This window comes from Columba livia, chromosome 2 (assembly GCF_036013475.1).
Source record: "Columba livia isolate bColLiv1 breed racing homer chromosome 2, bColLiv1.pat.W.v2, whole genome shotgun sequence".
In the NCBI taxonomy this organism is placed as follows: Eukaryota; Metazoa; Chordata; class Aves; order Columbiformes; family Columbidae; genus Columba; species Columba livia.
The window spans coordinates 81,008,547-81,026,407 of NC_088603.1; the positions used below are offsets into that span (position 1 = coordinate 81,008,547).

Below are 17,861 nucleotides of genomic sequence, written 5' to 3' on the forward strand. Positions count from 1 at the left end.
CTAAATGACAACTAGTCCAAAAATATTGTGCCTTGCCCCTAGGTATAAAGAAAAAAAAAAACATATTCACTAAAACCAAAAGGAACTACAGTCTCACATGAACAAAATTTGCCAAAGTTTTATGTATGATGATAACTCCTAGCGTTTATTCCACCATAACTAAATCCTATTCCCTGGGTGAATGCATCATATGGGATTTAAAAAGAAGTAATGAGGTCTCTTCTCTCACCAGGCTGTAAAATGCTTCAGGAAGTTGATGCACATTCATATGTGTACTTCCTTCTTTTGCCCTGGTGTGCCCTCCCAGTAGGATGAGATCCTTACTGCACAACCTTTTGATGAACTATTTAATTTTGAACCTCTTCTGAGGACGTCTTTATTCATTTGCAGAGGTAAAGACATCATGCAAAAAGGGTGTGATTTGTGCTTGATGGCTTTAGCTTTGTCTTGAGATCTCACTGAATTGCTTAGATGCTGTTCAGTTAGCTGGGAAACCTTTTCTGAGTCTGTGTTTGAAGACTATGTTTCTGCAGATCCACACATGATGTGGTAACTGTTGTGCATCTTATTTAGTACACTGCAACTGCTTGATAATACGGGCAGAAAAACTGTGTGTTTGACTTAGTTGAACACAGAGTTAAAGTGATGTTCTAAAAAAAAATTAATGACACAAAGCCTCTTTGATTAGATAATTATGTCCCCTCTTGGAGCCACACTTATCCGGTGCTGTTTGTTAGTGAGACAAGGAAAACCTCAGGGAGGCGGGCAGAGTTCCTCTCAGAGCTCATTTGTTTGCATCTACAACCTAATTCCCTGTTACAAATCAGACATTTCTTGTGTAGCGAGTAATAGAAAGCTGGAGAAGAAGATCAAGTCATGCCACCAGCTGAGAAGACACCCTTCCCTAGGCTGTCCATTCAAGAGACTACTTGGGCTGCATAAGAGAAGAATTCTAGTGATGCTACAGAAGCATCACCAGAAGACAATTGACTGTCACTTCTCCCATACACATTTTTTTTTTCCAAACTTGAATATATCTCTGTGAAATATGGTACTATCATAGGCCTGAGACATCTGTGCAAGAAGTAGGAGAGGAACTGAATTTGCTGCTTGTGTAGTATATCCCAGAAAATTTAGATTCCCAGATTCAATTGCTACTCCCTCCATGCCAAATAAGTGGTGTAAAAAAGCCAATTTATGGGCAAATCAACTTTTCAGTTCTTCTTAAATACTGGAATGACATCCGCCATGACACAGATATGATTGCTATAGTTTCCACTCTGAGCTTGGTGTTAACATCGATCTTGCATTTTATCTTTGATGTACAATTAAACCGTACTGTATGCTACTAAGAAAATGAACGTTTTTTAGGTTTTAATTAGCTATTGAGGTGTTATAGGCTTTCCCTTAGAAATTAGTGACAATGAGCCCAATCTGATGTCTGCTCAAATTCAGTAATTTCTTCTCTGAAGCAGTTGTCAAAGCGGAGGAAGGTTTGCACAGTCTGGGGAATTTCCTGAAGTTATCTTTTGTTAGGTTTAATTTCTGTTAAGAAATAATATATTGGTTTGGCTAACTTCACTCCAGTAGGCTTCTTTTCTGTCCGGCATTTTGAATTTGAACAACCAGGTATTCTAAACCTTAAACAGACCCATCCCTAGTCCCTGAATTTATAAATAATACTTTCAGTGTTAGAACTTGAAATCCTACTTGGTAAGGTGGGAATTAACATGGACAAAATGAAGAAGCAGTTGCAAATAACTGAGGTATAATAGATAAATATAACAGACAAAAACAAGGAAACAAAACCAAGAAGTGGCTGAAAAAGGTTTGTTTAGACAAAAGTCTGGAAAGAATGAAAATCTTATTTTCAGAAGAAAAATATAAATGGTCCTCAGGTCTGGAATGAAACAGTTCCACTGATGATAGTCATATTAGGCAGCAGTCTCGCTCATTCTATATTTAGCTGAATATAACATTGAATGTCAGCATCCCCAGCTGAGATGACAGCTTGAATTTGGGTGGGTAGACACTTCATGTTTCTAGCACCATTTTTTTTTTTCCTCACTGTTCAGCTACACCCCCAGAGAGAAATTTTTGAAAAGCAAAGATCCAAACATACGGATTTTTGACTACAGAGGTTAGGTTTGTTTTTATACTTTCAAGATAATGTTAGAAAGATGCATATGCTCACAAAAATAATTACCGGCTGGTAGAAAACAGACACTTCTTATCTCTTTGTGTGACATACCTTTTCATTTTGAGGTGCTCTATATTTTAGAGAAATATGAGGCTAATGAAGAGCAGGGGTAACGTAAGGCATGGGCATTACCAGCCACTGTTGTCAGAAGTTAGCACATGAGAAGAGCTAGAATAAAGACCACACAGGAATAATTGTGAAAACTTTGTTGCCTTCTTTCCCCTTTACCTAAACTAATCACAGAATAATCTTCCTTATTCAGCATATAAGCATCAGTACAGGCAGTAAATGCTTGAGTCTTAGCTTGTCAATTTGACAATATTCAGCTGTAGATGTACATGAAAAATTTAATGGGTAATATGTGTTAATTCACAGTAGTTTCATGAGAACTTATACAGGGTTGGTTCTCTGGTGAGTGGGAGATATGGTACATTGATTAATCCTGGGTATTTTTTTGTTGTTGTTGTTTCCTAACTCCCGCCCTCTCGGACAGAGGCGGAAGTCCTGAGACAGCCCTGCCCTTGTTGCTGTCGGGCAGAGGTAGGGTACCTAAAAGATGACGAGGGTTGGAAGTGTATTCTGGTTTGGCGTCATGGGCAGCCCCCCTCCCTGTCTGCTTTGTCTCCCCAGGTGCCTCTCCGTAATAGGTTTGAGGCCCTGGATCTTGAAGAAGAGGTAGGTGAGGAGGTGGTGCCAAGCCTGCCCACAAGATCACATAGGAAGAGGCGGTTGACTTCACAACTTAAGATTGCCTCTGATAAGAAAGAAAGAAGGGTGATTGTAATAGGAAATTCCCTTCTGAAAGGAACAGAGGGCCCAATATGCAGGGTTGACCCTCATCTTAGGGAAGTTTGTAGTCTACCTGGAGCCCGGATCAAGGATATTGCTAGAGAGCTCCCCAAACTGGTGCGCCTGACAGACTACTACCCGCTGCTGGTCTTCCAGACAGATGGGGAGGAAGCTGCTTCCCGTAGTCTGAGGGGAATGAAGAACGATTTCAAGGTCTTGGGAAGGATGGTGAAAGACTCAGGGGCTCAAGTGATCTTCTCTTCACTCCTTCCATCTTCAAGGGACGATGTGGGATGGAATAGGAAAATTCAGTCTCTTAATGGTTGGCTCCAAGATTGGTGCTACAGGCAGGGCTTTGGATTTTTTAATAATGGTTGGTTTTATAAGTCACCAGTCCAGACAGTGTCAAGCGGGAAAGGTTTATCTTGCAGGGACAAAAGGATGCTGGGGCAGGAATTAGCTGGGCTCATTTGGAGAGCTTTAAACTAGGCTCGAAGGGGGATGGGGTTGTAGCTGGGCTTGTCCCAGTGGGGCAGCATTCTAAAACTGATGAGGACCGGGTGGCCTCCTATGCCCCTAGGGAGAAATTGGTGTGCTCTGCTCGCTCCCTGAAATGCCTGTACACCAATGCGCGCAGCATGGGGAATAAGCAAGAGGAGTTAGAATCCTATGTTCGGTCGGGAGATTATGATCTGGTGGCAATTACGGAAACATGGTGGGACAGTTCACATGACTGGAATGTGGTCATGGATGGCTATGCCCTTTTCAGGAAAGACAGGCCAGCCAGGCGTGGTGGTGGAGTTGCTCTCTATGTGAGAGAGCAACTACAATGTACTAAACTCTGCCCAGGAGTGGATGACAAGCGAGTTGAGAGTGTATGGGTCAGGATCAAGGGACAGGCTGGCAGGGGTGACACTGTTGTGGGCGTCTGTTACAGGCCACCAGATCAGGCTGAGGAAGTTGATGAGGCCTTCTATGGGCAGTTGAGAGTGGCCTCACAGTCACAGGCCCTGGTTGTTGTGGGGGATTTTAACTTCCCTGATGTCTGCTGGAAGGACCATTCAGCCAGCCAGCCACAGTCCAGGAGGTTCCTCCAGTGCATTGATGATAACTTCCTCATGCAGAAGGTGGAGGAGCTGACTAGGAGAGGTGCACTGCTGGATCTCATCCTCACTAACAAGGAGGGTCTGGTCGAAGCAGTAAAGGTTGAGGGCTGCCTGGGTTGCAATGACCACGAGATGGTGGAGTTCAGCATCTTGTGTGGCAGGAACAGAATAGCAAGTAGAATTGCAACCCTGGACTTTAGCAGGGCTAACTTTGGCCTTTTCAAGCAAGTGCTGGGGGAAATCCCATGGGCAAGACTGCTTGAAGGAAAAGGGGCCCAAGATAGCTGGATTGCTTTCAGAGATTGCTTCTTCCACGCTCAGGATCAGAGCATCCCCACACGAAGGAAGTCAATGAAGGAAGCCAGGAGGCCTGCGTGGTTGAATAGGGATCTGTTGGGTATGCTCAAGCAGAAGAGGAGAGTTTACAGGTCGTGGAAGCAGGGGCTGGCCGCTTGGGAAGAATATAAGGCTGCTGTTAGAGGACGTAGGAGGGCAGCTAGGGTAGCCAAGGCCTCCTTAGAATTACAGCTGGTGAGAGGGGTCAAGGACAGCAAAAAGAACTTTTTCAAATAAATAGCAGATAAAACTAATACCAGAGGCAATGTAGGCCCACTGATGAACGGGGTGGGTGCCCTGGTGGCAGAAGATACAGAGAAGGCAGAATTACTTAATGCCTTCTTTGTCTCTGTCTACTCTGCCGGAGGCTGTCCTGGGGAGCCCTGTACCCCTGAGACCCCGGATGAAGCCAGGTCAATGGAGGAGTTTGCTTTAGTTGATGAGGACTGGGTTAGGGAGCAATTAAATAGTCTGGACATCCATAAATCCATGGGCCCAGATGGGATGCATCCGCGGGTGCTGAGGGAGCTGGCTGAAGTCGTTGCTGGACCACTCTCCATCATCTTTGCCAAGTCTTGGGAAACGGGGGAGGTGCCCCAGGATTGGAGGAAAGCAAATGTCACTCCAGTCTTCAAAAAGGGCAAGAAGGAGGACCCAGGTAATTATAGACCAGTCAGCCTCACCTCTGTCCCTGGGAAAGTAATGGAACAGCTTATCCTTGGTGCCATCTCAAGGCATATCAAGGATAAGAGGGTTATTAGGGGCAGTCAGCATGGTTTACCAATGGTAAGTCATGCTTGACCAACCTCATAGCCTTTTATGAGAATGTAACAAGGTGGATGGATGATGGCAGAGCAGTGGATGTGGTCTACCTTGACTTCAGTAAAGCCTTTGAAACAGTCTCCCACAGCATCCTCACAGCTAAGTTGAGGAGGTGTGGTCTAGACAATAGAGTAGTGAGGTGGGTTGCAAACTGGCTTAAGGAGAGAAGCCAGAGAGTGGTAGTCAATGGCGCGGAGTCTAGTTGGAGGCCAGTATCTAGTGGAGTGCCTCAGGGGTCAGTACTGGGGCCAATATTATTCAATATATTCATTAACGATTTAGACGAGGGTATAGAGTGTACTATCAGCAAGTTTGCTGATGGCACTAAGCTGGGAGGTGTGGCTGACACACCAGAAGGATGTGCTGCCATCCAGCAGGACCTGGACAGGCTGGAGAGCTGGGCGGGGAATAACCTAATGAAATTTAACAAGGGAAAGTGTAGAGTGCTGCATCTGGGCAGGAACAACCCCAGGTTCCAGTATAGGTTGGGAAATTACAGATTAGAGAGCAGTGTAGGGGAAAGGGACCTGGGGGTCTTGGTGGACAACAGGATGACCATGAGCCAGCACTGTGCCCTTGTGGCCAGGAAGGCCAATGGCATCCTGGGGTGTATTACAAGGGGGGTGGCTAGTAGATCGAGAGAGGTCCTCCTTCCCCTCTACTCAGCCCTGGTGAGACCCCATCTGGAATATTGTGTCCAGTTCTGGGCCCCTCAGTTCAAGAAGGACAGGGAACTGCTGGAGAGGGTCCAGCGTAGGGCAACAAAGATGATTAAGGGAGTGGAGCACCTCCCTTATGAAGAAAGGCTGAGGGAGCTGGGTCTCTTTAGTTTGGAGAAGAGGAGACTAAGGGGGGACCTCATTAATGTTTATAAATATATAAAGGGTGAGTGCCATGAGGATGGAGCCAGGCTCTTCTCGGTGGCAAACAATGACAGGACAAGGGGTAATGGGATCAAGCTGGAACACAAAAGGTTCCGCTTAAATTTGAGAAAAAACTTCTTCTCAGTGGGGGTGACAGAGCACTGGAACAGGCTGTCCAGGGAGGTTGTGGAGTCTCCTTCTCTGGAGACATTCAAAACCCACCTGGACATGTTCCTGTGCGACCTCACTTAGGCGTTCCTGCTCCAGCAGGGGGATTGGACTAGAGTGATCTTTTGAGGTGCCTTCCAGTTCCAAACATACTGTGATACTGTGATACATAATTTGTATTATTATTTGTATCTATATAACTATTTTTATTTTTTTACTATTTTCATATCCTCCTTATTTTTAGGGGAGAAGATCTGTAGCATTTTAAAAGTCTGCCAAAGAAAATAACTACATGAAATGTAATTTTTTTCTGATAATTTTCTTTTTGTTGTATTGTGGTTTTTTATCTAGAGAGACTAGAAGAAATAACATTATTATGCATAAATATAATGGAGCTGATAAGTATATGCCATTTTATACATTACTTGGTGGTTCAGCACAAGAACTTAAAAAGTAGCAGGCAGGCATGTGGAATGCAACGTAATTTTGGAATTACATAATGAGACTGAAAATTACAGTTTCTATGCTGTGATTCTTGTCTTTCCTGGAGATATTGGATAAATCACTTAAACATACTTAGTTCTTCAAGTTAACAAACTGTTAGTATATGCCATCAAAACAATACTTCACTAGTTTACTGTCTATTGAGAGATCTATATAGTTATTTGAGAACTTAAGATGAAATTCTTCTCCCTTCCCCTAAGTTCAGGACATGAATCACTCTCTTCCTCAAAAGTGGTTAGTGATTATTCTTGTGCTCTTTTTTAAAATGTCTCAGAGAAGTCTGGTTTTCCTGAAAACTTACTGTTTCTATGAATCTTACTTTCTGTAAATTTATTGCATGTTCCTTACTCAACAAGGTGCATTGATCTAACGGCTGTTTATAGAAAACAACACTGTTTGTCCCCTATGCTTCTGCCTTTCACCCGGTGTGAAACTAAGGTTACACTGCTTACGCTTTTGTAGGATGATCGATGGGTCAGCCAACCTTGTCTGGATTAGACCTCTAGGATGGCATGCATAATTTTGGAGGCCAAACCAACCCCCAGTTAACAAATAAGGTATTAAAAGCATGAAAGCTGGCCTGAAAGTAGATATTACTATTGGAAGACAGTGGGGAAAACAAATGCATGTTTCAGTGTGCTTCTTTTGTCAAAATTATAGTGCATTATGTGCTCTTTGACCTCTTCTCTTAGTTCAGTTCCTTATTATGTTTCACAATAAGGTAATCTACAAAGGACAAAAATACTACCATCCCATTTCTAGCACTGGATTCAGTTAAATGAAAATGAATACAGACTTTACAGCCTCTGACAAAGAAGGAACTTTGCATTATCTTTGTCAGTAATTACATAGAAGGTTGTTTTTACTTTGACTACCTTTTGTTGTTTTGTGATGGTAATAGTAACTAGTTAAAAACAGTGAAACTATTTTGCAATGATAGTTTAAATTCTTGGTCTTATGTTTTCATAAGTGGGAATTATGAAAATATGTAGCTCTTGTAGGAATAAATGGAACTTGAGAAATGAGCTCTCTGAAAATGTCTGCCTGCAAATGTAGCCTAGTCGAGGTAGGGTGGATGCTCAGGCTGCATCAAAAAAGTCAGGTACATGTTCAATATATTCAAAAGAGCAAAGGAATCTTTTACCGTATCTGGGACTCTGGAGGTGGGAGGAAAAGTCTAAATATTTAAAAATTTGATATTAGCTAAAATGTTGGAGTCTTTATATAGTGGTTTGGAATTTACTCAAAGTTTAATTGGAATTTTTCCCTAGTGAAAACTAGAGTCAAGAACCTCACCTGATATAAACTCACATAGCTTCACAGAAGTCAAACATATACAGTGTTTGAAGCACCTGAGGAGATGATTGCTGCTTTCAGAATGGAGGCTGATCCTTTTCCTTACCACTTCTCTTTTTTTTTTTTTTTCCTTGGGAGGGCATGGAGGGTAATATTCAAAATATTTCCAACCATTAAATAAGGCTTCCCCTTTAGGTATTTTGGAGTGTATTGGTGAGAAGTATATGGATATATCACTCTGTGTATTGAAACTAGAATTCCTAAGTCATGTGTTACCTAAAGTATTTTGTCATCAAAGGGGAGAGAGGGCTGCAATTTTCTGTGCAGATGGCAGAAGTATGGTACAGAGGAGTCTAGTGTATCTATTCTCATCCAGAGAAGCAGAGAGTGAAGAGGTTCAATTCTGTGACAGCCTAACCATTAACGGCATCCCAAACTTGATTTTATGTCTTCACTTTTTCAGGCTGAAAACACTGTGGCTAAGATTTACTATGTCATTGTCGTCTCTGCCTTTCCTCTGTCTCATCTGTATTCTTTACAGAGCCTATAAACATGGGCTGTCAGCAAGCTAAACCTGTCAGATTTCCATTTCCCCCCCTCCTCCGTCTGACACTATGCTGCCCGAGAAACAGCCCTGCACACTGCATCCTCACTATGATTCTCATCATTGCACCTCATTCATCACTGTGATTCCAAACTCAGCTCAACACATTAGAAAAAAGGTCAGGGATATGAAAGGAAAAGAGAAATAAACAACTACCCAGCGGAAGCGGTTGAGCTGCAGGAGACGTGGGAGGTAAGATCGGCGCCAATTTCTCTGCCAGCAGCTGTACTGGGCATAAAGTACTGGCTATACAAGTTCTAAGTGTTTTAAGCTGGAGGGTTGTGCAGGGGTTTCCTGCAACTCCTTGTTTATTTCCCAGCACAGAAGCATAATGTAAGGATAGAAAACCTTAGCTAAAGATGGAGAGGTTATAAAACTTTTTATAACCGGTGTAAAGATGATGGATTGGTTGCTGAGTGACTAGAAACCTGATAGCGTGCAAGATTTGGACTCGAGAGTTCAATAAACATCCTTACAGTGATGAAAGAACAAGTCCAATGTTGACTTTATGAGCTAAACTTTTAAAAGGATTTTATTTGGGATGGGGGAAATTTTGTATGGAGGAAAACTAAATTATTTTATATGAAGTAGTAATATCATTTAAGTGGCATCTGCTTCTTCCTATGTGCTACATTGTCAACGTAGTTAGGTAGAATTTATTTAGAAAATAATTCTGTCTTAGAGATATCCCTTCTTTTCCTCATTCTCCTCACTACTGTTTTGGCCATTTATCACCAAGCAGGTTTGTTTTCTGGATCAGGAATTGTGTTTTTTGTCTTCACGTCATTTTTTTCAAGCTCTTGACACTTTTCATCTTAAATAGAAAATAGCTGTTAACTGTTTCCTTATTTGCATTTCAAAAATCTATATTAAAAATATTTATACAGTATCATGCCAGTAATTTCTTTCTCTCAGCAAAGAAGGGAAATAAGAGAAACCGATGAGCCTAAAAGAGATAACTTGCAAAACTCTGTTCAGAAGAGTTTGATATAAAGAAATTAGCTTTTGCAACCGTAATATTTTTTTTTCTCACAAATACTAGTCAGTTTATAAAGATTTTGTCTTACAGTTTTATTTATGTGTGCAACAGTTTGTTAAGAATTTGATATGACCTCTGATTATAAAATATTGCCCAGCAAGCATGATGACTTTGGTTGAACAGTTGAGAATATAAATATTGACTATTAATCTTTAAGAAAGTAATTCTGATTGTGCATTATGTGAGCGCAGATTGTTTATATTTTAACCTTGTTTTAATATGCCTGTTCCCAGCTTATGCTAAAAGCTTGTTTTTGTGCTTTATGTTTTATTTAAGCTAAACATGAAAGATAAGTAAACTGATTATTTTATGCTCTTCGTTGGAAAAAAAAAAAAAAAAAAAAGGCTCCTAGTGAAATTATCAGGTAAACGATAAAACCAAAAACATACAGCAATTTAGAAGGGCAAAGGCAATTTCATGGAGAATGGTTCCCATGATGTCCATTAAATGCAATACTTCGGATGCAACCTCCGACTCTGGGAATCCTTGTGCCACTGGCTGTTGAAAGGTGAGACAGAATACTACCATACATTTGCAATCTATTTTTCTCCTTTCTAAGCATCATCTAGCTGAAGCTGAAGACAAAATGCTGCAGTTCTTGGTCCAAAACACTATAGCACATCTTACAGTCACCTGTGGGAAGAATCTAGCAGAATTTGGGGAGAAACTTCTTACAAATCAGAAAATGAACTTTTGCATGTAAAAATAAAATAACGGACTGCTGTATCCCTCTAGTTCTGTGCAAATATTTGTGTTTTCCTCAGGAAATGGCACTGCTTTCAGTGCCATTAGGAAGCTCTTTTCTCTATGTTCATAATACCCCATGGAATAATGGTATGGAAATTCATCAGTTTTGAACATACAGAATATCCTAATTTTTGGTAGGTAGGGAAAGTTAAGACCCTTGAACCAGGCAATGCTGTTAACACATTGAATGCATAATAACATTACAGCTGAAAAAGGCAAAAAGCTGAGCACATGGAGTTATGATATTCCGACAACAGACAGTTCAAAGTTGAGCTGAAAATAGATAAATTATAGATTAGTGTGAACTATGGGGAGTAAAATAAATTGTGGAGAATAATAAACAGGAAAGTAAACTTATTAGAAAAGAGAAGTACATTTAAGTTCCTACAACTTACTGTGTGCTATCTAGTATCGATAAAGCATTGTGCTACAGCAGGGGGCAGTACTGACATGACTCATCTAGAACTAATCTGAAATTACTCTAAAATAAGGAAATAAAACACTAGAAATTTCAAACTTGTGAAGAAAGAGGTTTAAAAGACACATTGCAGTATACCTATAAAAGAGGCTATAATTGTGGAACAATTAGGAAATAAATATGAATGGCTCTTCATGAGCTATGTGGAACTGTAGCAATAGCAACAGCATTGGCATTGTGAAAATGATGATCCTGCTACTACAGATGACACAACACAGCACAAGACCAGAATAATAAAATAAATTGTGGTAAGAAAATAGGGATATTTTAGAAAATAAAGAGATAAACAGAAATCTTTAAATAATTTAACTTGTAAAATAATACAAAGTGCTGTTATCTACTACATCTCTACAAATACAACATAGATGAGGTGGAGGATGAAAAGAGGAAGAAGAAAAGTCCAGAATGCAGTACTTCCCTCTTTACTGACAGAATAGGAAGAAACAAATTCCTAGCCAGTTTATCTCCTGACATCAGGTGAGATTGCTTGTTATCTTGATCAATACCAGAAGAAAATGAGATACAAAGGAAAGATTACTTTGCACTGAGATAGCAAGTATACTTTTATGTATCTCTGCTAGATGAAACTAGTACATTGAACTTGGCAGGCTGAATCTGATAGATATTTCAAAATTAAAGTCATGTATTGGAAAAATGAATGGGTATCTCACTTTTTCTTCTTGAATATATAGTAGAGTTTGAATTATGTAGTGCATTGCTGTCTACATTGGTTGTTTGCTAGTAACTGTTTAGAGGTTTACATTAAGCTAGGAAATATGGTCTTTAACTGAAATGTGAAAGGCGGCCATTTTAAAGTTTCATGGCTGAGGATGGAGGGGAAATTTGGAAAGTGATTTCTTTCAAATGATTAATTCATCTCACCAGGGAAAAGAATTGTGTTAACATTCACCATCTAATAAATATCCTGAATGTTACATGACAAAACTTGCCTACTCTTAGTTTCTCACAATCACCACAATTAAACTTGATTTTCCAGGTTGTAAATCAGATTCTTGTAATGCAGATATGTAGAGTTTGTATTTTACTCCTATAATTCTTAAGGAGAAGCTCAACTGACTCAAATCAATAGTGTGTAGACTAAGATATATTTGCAAAATGAACAAAATAATTAATTCATTACAGATCATCAAAATAAAAATCCACTGTTAAGGCAGCCGAATACAGAATTTTATTATACACTCAGAGGGCACTTGTGTTTGTGTAAAGAGGGTCACAATGAGTTCATTCCAATGGTAGAGTTCAGGTTTGTATATTGGATGTGACAGTTCTAATTCTTGGAGTGCACTGAAGTCAAGGCTTGCAACATAAAAGGATGTATCACTCTAATGACTGACATGACCAACGACTCCTCTTTATTTTCTGGCAATGTTTATTTCTCGTTTGACACAATCTTAATAAACATTACTCACTATATGGATTTGGAACACATTCGGATTTCTTTTCAGGAACAGTTAGTACTTTTATTTTTCAGAGAAGAACCTCTTTCTGGGAGTCCTAACTAGACTGTTCTTCTGTTTCAAACTACGTGGATTTTATTAAGAACTCTTCAAAATGTGAAGAGAAGGGGATCCAAATGTTCGCATACTTAGGAAATGTTTAGTCTTGGTTAATGGTGCATAGCAAATCGAGTAGGGTCTAATTTTTACCACAATTCACTCGATGTCATCTATAGTGCTATTTATTTAATAGGTATGGTGCTAGTCCAACAACTGACTATATTTGGATATTAAATTTTATTTTTGCCTTCGCTTTTCCCTGTAAGACTGCCATGATTCAAAAAGACTTCTGAGTTTTCTTGCATGTCTCTGGAATGAAAATCACTGTCTAATATCATCAATGTGTACATCCTTTGATTGTGCTGCTTCATTTTTTTTTTTTCTTTTCCCCCTCCAGCTGAGGTAAACCAGACATTCAAAGAAGATTAGCCCATTTCAGATTTCTTACATGAATATGAACAACATTATAATTTAGGAAACAATATGTTTTTTGTTTTTTGTTGTTTTTTTTTTGTTGTTGTTTGTTTGTTTGTTTGTTTTGTTAGTCATATTACTTTGGTTTTCAAATGTCAATGTCTGAAATGGTTTAAATTCATTTCAGAGTGACCAAAATACAGTATTAAATGTATTTTTTTGCCGCTTTCTTTCATATGCTGACATATGAAGAGATATAACAGTGCTTACCATTTTATTTTCTTCAGGTCATAGTTTGTAATATTTTTAAAGAAGCTCAGCACTAGATGTAGCTAAAGATTTTAAAGATTTTAATGTTGCTTTGCAAAATACTACTTTTAAAAAAATATCATTATTTCCTATAAAACTCACAAATCAGTTAGAATTGCAAAACTATACAGAAAAGAGAGGGAGAATAAGTAAAACATTTTTTTAAAAAAAAGTGCAACCAGAATTACACAAAGTGGTTGAAATGCAAACTACTCACTACATTATGCATTATATTCATTATTGGTACTGTAGTTAATATGCTCTTGGCATCCTATTGGCCATTATAATAATGGGATATAATGAGATTTTATTTTTAATGCACCAGGTGCACAAAGTGTATTATTCAGAATTTCTTAGGCAACCACTGAAATCTAGTCAACACTGAGATATGCTTGGTAATAACCAGAGGTACTTGGCTCCCTGGTGTGTAACTTATTATAGTGTTATATATCACATGGAAAACCTTCCATCATCTGCAGTGTAGAAAACATACAATTAAGATGAACTCTTTAGTCCTTCAAGGAGAACATTGCACTTACTTTGTGTCTTGACTTGAAGTTTTCAGAAGCAAATATCCTTAAGACAGCATGGGAGTGATCTTTGGAGACAATTAGTGTCTTTCTCTTTCCCTTCATATAAGCTTTAAATGTACAGCTGATGACACTTGCATGCCCAGGAATGCACAAAATATTCTTGTTATCTCTCTCTGTTCAAATACAGCTAAATGTGAATATTAATTCTCGTTCTCCTTCTGGTACTTTATAGGTGAGATGAGGAAGAGATAACTCTAATTCAACACAGTGATACACTGTCAGTTGTGATTGTCCTTTATGTTAAAAAAAAAATCTGTCAGGTCCAAAGTAATACAACTTTTGTTTTAATTGGGTAGAAAAAGAATCTATTTTCAAAGTACCATGTTGATAGGGAATTTGTTAATGTGTCACATTTCAAGAAATATTACATCAACCTCACCACTACCATCTCAAATGCATGTGTAGTGACAAAACAGCTTGACTGGGTGCAATGCAGTTTTCATGTACCAGACCTTTTCCTGGTTAGTACATTATTTGCCAAGCAACTTCTTTGTTTAAGATACCCTTGTTCTCTCAAGGTTTAGCAGACATATAGTTATTATTTATGACATACGGACTGTAAAATGCAATAATTTTGAAACATCAGCTTATTTAAAATACCTTTTTTCAGGATTTCAGTTTAAGAATTATACCTGTTTTGTCAGAACTACATTAATATTACTGATCGGTATGTTTTCATTTTTCTTTTGTGATACTGTTGCAACCCTAGATTAGCACGTAAAAAATACAGGGAATAATAATAAAAATAATAATTAAAAAGACCTGTTAAATGTATCTTTGAGTATTGCTTCTCCAGAGACTTTCTGAAAGAATAGATAAAAATAAAAAACACTGTTGTCCAAAGTCTGTTTCTTTGTATGTATCCAGAGTGGTTCATTAGTGATAACTTGTTTCTGAAATTGCTTCTTAGTACCTTTCTGTCTGGCTATGCAAAGTATCTGCAACAAAAATGAGCTGGGCTCAAATATTGCAAATCAGTAGAAGTATTTTCCAATTTCATATTCATTTTATTTTTACTTAGAATAGTTTGTGAAGAGAGGGGGAAATTTCCTACAGGAAATTTTTTCAAATTTACTTTTTTTATTTGTCAGTTCTTATTGAAAGTCTGAGAGTAGAAAGGTAAAAAACGTGTAATATTTAAAACTTAAGATTCCATAACAAATTGAAACTCCCTAAAAGACAGAGATATGAGAAGCTGAGAGAAAATTAATAGAATTCCAAATTTGGTGCTTTTTAGCTTGTTTTGAAGAAGTTCTGGGTGTGGAATAGAAACTGATGCATTCCCTTGAAATATTTAGATAGTATTAAATCCATTGCATTTTAATAGGAAAAAAAAAATGACACCACTGTGTTATTTTTTACTGTTTTGCTGGCTGGAATAACTATTAACAGTGGTTCAGACATGTCTGTTTAAAGGACTGACACAACTTTCAGAATATTTGCTAATGAATACATAAATTGTAGAAAGACGGTTGGATTCCAGAGATTAGACTAAACTTCTAAGGAGGAGAACTGGATGGATTGTTTATAATTTCATTGTCAGAGACCTTAACTGTAACAAAAAGTAGAGAAATAAAAAATTTAAAGCTCTAGATCTTTTGTTAAAATCCTTTTGAAATAACAAACAAAAAAAAAAAGCTACCTTTTAACATAAAAATGACATCTTTGTATGCATTTGTATTTTAGAAATGTATATTCCTGTTCACTAGATCAAATTTAACATTATTTGACCTACAGAATAGTATTACTTTAAATACTCACTTTTTTTTTTCTCCAGTGCTTTTCGAAATCTCTACAGTTAGAAATATTTCATTTCCAACAACACCATACTAATGAATATTTCTTCATTGAAGAGCATATACTTATTTGAGTGACATACCCTATACTCAATGGAAGTCAAACAAAAACATACACATTTTTACTTAAGAAGGATATTTCGAAGTTTGGTCTTGTGCTCTATTGTAACCTTATCTAAATGTTCCTGCTCTGGCAGGGGTATTGGACTAGACGATATTTGAGGTCCCTTCCAGTCCCCAACATTCTGTGATTCTGTGATACAGTGGAAAAATGGTACTATCGTCCTAGTTTAAAAACAACAGCACATGTAAAATGCTATAAATGGTTGTTACAAAGAGAAGTAGATTGAGAAGGCATTGTGGAAAGAGACAGGAAGATGAATTGACCAGACAGCTCTCTCCTGGTTCTACTGTCCTTCTGCACTTAAGCCACACATATAACAACTTAATGCAGACTCTGAAAATCAGTGACTGGTTTATTTCTATCCCTAGCTGCAATACCATGAAAAAGTTTTCTTCAGCAGACTTCAGTGCCTTTATATAATTGAGCATATGGTACTTGCGCCTTTATGTCATACTCTTGAAGGGCTGGGGTCCTCTACTGCCGCTACAACCCACAACTTTCTAATTGTGTCACAAAGAACATGAAAAGGTTATGGATGAGCAACAGAGTAGTTGCTAAGAGCTATCCTATGCAAGGAGCTAGGTAGGAACTGCCGGGTAAAACCAACAGGCACTTCTGAAGTTTTGACAGGACTGCTAAGCACAATTTTGGGTTAAGGAATTGGTGATGTAAATATTTTTGATTGGAGGATATATTTGATTTGTTTATTTCCATGAACTCAAAATAAATAAACAGGAAAAAAAGGCTTAGGACTTTGGCTTCATTCTTCTTTAGACTATAAGTGGTCTGTTAGATTCATAAGTTTATGAACATATTGTGTAAAATACTTGAATTTTTTAACACTAGTCAAAATTCTTCAAGTTTTACACTGTGAAAAAAAGGCAAAGTTTTAATTAAGTTAGGTGATAATACTTAATATCACTGGTCCTACTAGCAGAAGCACAATTTAATGAACTGCACCTTACAGAAGCCCTTTCTATTTGAGGATCTTGTTGGCTTGATCTGACAGCATACTCTAATATTTCTTGGTAAAGTTGAGTATATTTATCTGTATGAAATTATATGGACAAGATGTGAAGTTTGATTTTGATCCAATAAGTAACTTAACAAATGGCTAACTCTTCAGCTTATCTCCAAATTTACTAAAAGTTTTGTTTAATCAAACATACCCTACTCTGTCTATAAATTACTAACTCCTAAAGCAGTATTGACAGAAAAGGAAAGTAATTCTTCTCTGTAGTATGGATAATCTGTTCATAAATGTTGCAATATCATCTGAACTTTAACAGTATAACCATACCAAATGAGGAATCTATAAATGTATCAGCCTAATGTCTCAGTATTGTCAACTTTATAATTATAAGGACAATAATGATTCATATTTCAGAATTGCACCACTTTTCTACTTTTCAACTCTGTGCAATGACTCCTAATGACTTTGTGGTGTTTTCAGTCAGTTCCATTCTAACCTAATAGATAAACACTACTATAAAATGTTTCTTATCTTTTTCTGTAAATGTCCCTGTCTTTCTTCCCATTTTTGCCCTGCCTTTCTCTCTGATGAACATGCACAGCTTACTAGAATACAGACCTATTTAAAATTTGAGATCTCTGTAACTTTGAAATGTACTGCTTCTCCATACATTTGTAGTTTTCTACTGTAGCACACATATCATTACTGTAATAAACCATTATGCCATTGCCAATCTGTTCTACATGTCCTCTACATTACCAAAAACATTGTCTAACGCATAGAACTGATGACTAATACTGCCTTAGAAGTTGCACTGCAGTTTCTGGAGAGACTGGAGTAGCAAATATATAATGTGGATTGTGCTAATGTTCTTAAAATGATTGAAAAGTTTTTTAATTAGAAATCAAATTTTAATTTAGTTACTCTGTTCACCCAAGTGTATCTTACAAAATTTAATTTATGAAATATTAATACATCATATAATTGAGTTTCCAATGCTGGTGGATTTGGTTGCTTGAAAACACAGAGTAGATCCTTTCATAATGGCTAGTTTCATAATCAGAAACTTAAAAAGGTAGGCAGGAAACTTCCCTTCTTAACGCTATTACTTGTACTGGAATGGTGACATGAAGAAAAGTTACTATGTTTGGGGCCTCACTGCACAAAATCTTTCCATCTGTGT

At 38.0% G+C, this 17,861-nt stretch overlaps 1 protein-coding gene across 10 annotated transcripts in view; it reads left to right on the top strand.

Moving 5' to 3' along the window:
- Positions 1–17,861, top strand: part of CDH12 (cadherin 12) — a 565,327-nt gene that overhangs the window by 238,065 nt on the left and 309,401 nt on the right. Inside the window, exon 1 of one of the 10 annotated variants that reach the window (XM_021298009.2) lies at positions 8,253–8,880. The exons of the other annotated variants lie outside the window; for them this stretch is intronic. The gene's annotated coding sequence lies outside the window, so the exon portion shown is untranslated. Of the gene's footprint in view, positions 1–8,252; positions 8,881–17,861 lie in introns of those variants that run through there. 10 annotated transcript variants of the gene reach the window in all.